Consider the following 4,659-nt stretch of genomic DNA (forward strand, 5'->3'; position numbering starts at 1 on the left):
TGCCATTTTCATTTGTTTTCTTATTTACAATATTATGTTGAATAAAAAATTAAAAGCAAAGTCTGATTTCTATTAAATATGGAATAAACAACGGTGGATGCCAATTACTTTTGTAAGTTTCAAGTTATTTCAGAGAAAATTGTGCATTCTTCGTTTTTTGTGGAGGGGTACCAACAAATTTGAGCACGTCTGTATATAAAGACCTGTTACACAAGCAACCAACCGTTTGCTAAACTATTTAAGGACCAAGCGTATTTTTGGCTGTATTTGACTCTCTTCCTATAACAATGCACTAAAATTCAATTTGTTACAGTCACATCTTGGAATTGGTGTCCTTGTTTTCAGAACACTCTGGGGAAAGTTATAGCTTTTCTTAAATAATCTGTCAAAGCCGTCTGGCAAGGCAAGCTGTGGCTTTCAATTTGAAATTTCAGTATGATGTGGTGTTGACACGATCTCGGTCCTTAAAGGGTTAAGAGCCAAACACACTGACCAATTGCACCACAGGAATTTGCTGCGGGATACGAGGAAAAAAATCACTAGCCTTGACAGGTTGCATTTCTGAAACTGACAGCTCGGCACTGTAGGTTGTGCTTGGTAGAAAATTGTATTGTTGGAGTCGGGGTATAGCTCAGTGGTAGAGCATTTGACTGCAGATGAAGAGGTCCCCGCTTCAAATCCGAGTGCCCTCTTTTTTTAATTTAAATTAAAATACAAATAGCATTTTATAATTTTCATTTCAGCTGCAAAGGTACAAATAAGTAACAAATAGTGTTTTAAAGACAGCAACAAGGTACGGACGGGGATTGAACCCGTGATCTACGGTTTACGAGACCGACGCCTTACCACTTGGCCACCGCACCCTTCACAACTGCAAACGAAATCGGAAGCTTGGAGTCTATTGAGAAGGCTGCCCGGAAAGGCAATCTGGCTGGAAACCAACCTTACAGTTAACAGCTGAATGCCAAGGATGGGCAAAATAGTCACGGAAACTCTTTAAATAGAAACCAGTGGTCTCCATATTTATTTAAAATACAAATAGAAAATAGGTTGCCAGACATGTATTTTAAATAGAAATTAGTAAATACTATTTTGCAAATAGTATTTTTTTAAAACACTTGACACCATCTACCATTTATTTATTTTTTTCATAATAATGAACTGAAAGTTTCAGTACTGCCTCAGTCCACGAGCCTGTCAGTAACCGTATTTTGATCCAAAAGAACTGGTACTTCTATAGCAACAATTACAATAGTTTTAGGATGTCTTTGAAAATGAATTAATTTGGAGTTAAGAATCGTACATCTTTTACCAGAAACATTTTGTTTTACATTAAATGGATTTCATATTAGAGTGAAGCTATGGTCACATTGCTGAGTAAGGAATGACCATAAAACAAGGCACATGCTAATTCTGAGGACACACTCGTTTTCGGTGTTAACCCTATTATTTGCAGCAGCAGCGATGCAATTTTAAAGCTTGTCACCATTTTTCAACTTTTTTTTTATTTAATACAAAAATGCAGTTTCTGCTCAATTTGTAATGAAGCAGTACTTGTTATATGATCCTGATAGTAATCGTAATATAATCAGAGCCTTCTGAGGCCGTTACCAACAGTGACTTACAATCATAAACAAAAATACATTTCAAGAATCACAGTACAAGTATTCATACATATCAGAGCAAGATAAAATACAATGACTTCAGTTCTAGTAGGTACAAGTATATGACAAAATATGATTCAATAATCATAGCAGATAACAGTGTCAGTGATAGTTACATCAGGATATGATTAAATGCAAAATACTACAGATTGAATAACACTTGTGGCAGATTACAGTACAGTAAATGCAGTAAAATAGGGAGCAAATAAGAGCACGTAAAGCACATTAAGGAAGAGTGATAAAGTGTCCACAGCAAAAATAGGAGTTCTACAGGTGCTGTCTGAAGAGGTGAGTCTTGAGGAGGTGCCGGAAGGTGGTCAGGGACTGGGCAGTCCTGACATACAGGAGTGTAGCTATTTATTTTCTTTCATGTTAAAAAGCACTTTGTTGTAACAAAATTAACTAATTTAAATAAAAAAAATGCTGAATCTTCCCTCTGACATTCTCCATTGACAAATAGAGGGATGCGAACCAGTCCGCACACCCTTCGTCTTTCTGGAGCTCCGCAACGACCTGAAATAACAAATGGATATGTGAATGTGCTGTATATCTAAACATAGCGATGGTTCCCTCTTTCACTAGCACACTGAAACACACTGAAACACAGACGTTTCAAGTGTTAATCCTAATATTTGCAGCAGCAGCGATGCAATTTTAAAGCTTGTCACCATTTTTCAACTTTTTGTTTTACTTAATACAAAAATAAGAATTTTAGGAAAGGAAAACATTTTGTTCATTAAAAGCAAACATGAGAATGGCAATAGTAGCAGAAATAACCTGAATCGGTGCAAACACTAATAGAAAAAAAACACAAAATATTAAAAAATAGAATGTAAAATTAAAACAAAATTCATGTCTGCATGCAATCCATGTGTGTCTCGGAGGTTTGGGGCTGGGGCGCGCGCGACCTCAGATCAGGCGAGACAAAAGGAGACAACAGACAGATCGTGTGTTCACGCCAAACGGCGAAACACGGTCTTGAAACACGGACCAAGGAGTCTAACACGCACGCGAGTCGGCGCGCGCTTCCGAAACCCCGTTGCGAGGTGCCCCGGCGCTCGCTAATTTACAGCACAAGTGCTTCTGGGCCCTGCAACACGAGTGCTGCAGCCAGGGTGGGCCAATCTTGCCCTTTTGAAAAAAAATCCAAGATGTACATTTCTTTTTATTGCTTTTTAAGCCACCAGATATGTGCACATTTTTTTATTTTTTGAAAAAATAATATAATTACAGACATCTTACGCATAATTGCAGCACACATGTTGCTATTGCTAATGTCCTTGTTTATTCAGTCAGATCATATTTAAATTTGACAACAAATATTTTTTGACCTCCGAGACACACATGGATTGCATGCAGACATGAATTTTGTTTTAATTTTACATTCTATTTTTTAATATTTTGTGTTTTTTGTCTGTTAGTGTTTGCACCAATTCAGGTTATTTCTGCTACTATTGCCATTCTCATGTTTGCTTTTAATGAACAAAATGTTTTCCTTTCCTAAAATTCTTATTTTTGTATTAAGTAAAACAAAAAGTTGAAAAATGGTGACAAGCTTTAAAATTGCATCGCTGCTGCTGCAAATATTAGGATTAACACTTGAAACGTCTGTGTTTCAGTGTGTTTCAGTGTGCCGGTGAAAGAGGGAACCATCGCTATGTTTAGATATACAGCACATTCACATATCCATTTGTTATTTCAGGTCGTTGCGGAGCTCCAGAAAGACGAAGGGTGTGCGGACTGGTTCGCATGACTCTATTTGTCAATGGAGAATGTCAGAGGGAAGATTCAGCATTTTTTTATTTAAATTAGTTAATTTTGTTACAACCAAGTGTTTTGAACATAAAGAAAATAAATAGCTACACTCCTGTATGTCAGGACTGCCCAGTCCCTGACCACCTTCTGGCACCTCCTTAAGACTCACCTCTTCAGACAGCACCTGTAGAACTCCTATTTTTGCTGTGGACACTTTATCACTCTTCCTTAATGTGCTTTACGTGCTCTTATTTGCTCCCTATTTTACCTCATTTACTGTACTGTAATCTGCCACAAGTGTTATTCAATCTGTAGTATTTTGCATTTAATCATATCCTGATGTAACTATCACTGACACTGTTATCTGCTATGATTATTGAATCGTATTTTGTCATATACTTGTACCTACTAGAACTGAAGTCATTGTATTTTATCTTGCTCTGATATGTATGAATACTTGAACTGTGATTCTTGAAATGTATTTTTGTTTATGATTGTAAGTCACTGTGGGTAACGGCGTCTGTGTCCTCAGAAGGCTCTGATTATATTACGATTACTATCAGTATCATATAACAAGTACTGCTTCATTACAAATTGAGTAGAAACTGCATTTTTGTATTAAATTAAAAAAAAGTTGAAAAATGGTGACAAGCTTTAAAATTGCATCGCTGCTGCTGCAAATAATAGGGTTAACACCGAAAACGAGTGTGTCCTCAGAATTAGCATGTGCCTTGTTTTATGGTCATTCCTTACTCAGCAATGTGACCATAGCTTCACTCTAATATGAAATCCATTTAATGTAAAACAAAATGTTTCTGGTAAAAGATGTACGATTCTTAACTCCAAATTCATTTTCAAAGACAGCCTAAAACTACTGTAATTATTGCTATAGAAGTACCAGTTCTTTTGGTTTGTTGACTGAGGCAGTACTGAAACTTTCAGTTCATTATTATGAAAAAAATAAATAAATGGTAGATGGTGTCAAGTGTTTTAAAAAAATACTATTTGCAAAATAGTATTTACTAATTTCTATTTAAAATACATGTCTGGCAACCTATTTTCTATTTGTATTTTAAATAAATATGGAGACCACTGGTTTCTATTTAAAGAGTTTCCGTGACTATTTTGCCCATCCTTGGCATTCAGCTGTTAACTGTAAGGTTGGTTTCCAGCGAGATTGCCTTTCCGGGCAGCCTTCTCAATAGACTCCAAGCTTCCGATTTCGTTTGCAGTCACGGAG

At 36.4% G+C, this 4,659-nt stretch overlaps 1 non-coding gene across 1 annotated transcript; it reads right to left on the minus strand.

The window, feature by feature from the left end:
• Positions 1 to 791: 791 nt before the first annotated feature.
• Positions 792 to 863, minus strand: trnat-cgu (transfer RNA threonine (anticodon CGU)). Its single transcript has one exon. It is a non-coding gene; the product is annotated as a tRNA-Thr (tRNA).
• Positions 864 to 4,659: the final 3,796 nt, after the last annotated feature.

Source organism: Acipenser ruthenus, chromosome 47, assembly GCF_902713425.1.
Source record: "Acipenser ruthenus chromosome 47, fAciRut3.2 maternal haplotype, whole genome shotgun sequence".
In the NCBI taxonomy this organism is placed as follows: Eukaryota; Metazoa; Chordata; class Actinopteri; order Acipenseriformes; family Acipenseridae; genus Acipenser; species Acipenser ruthenus.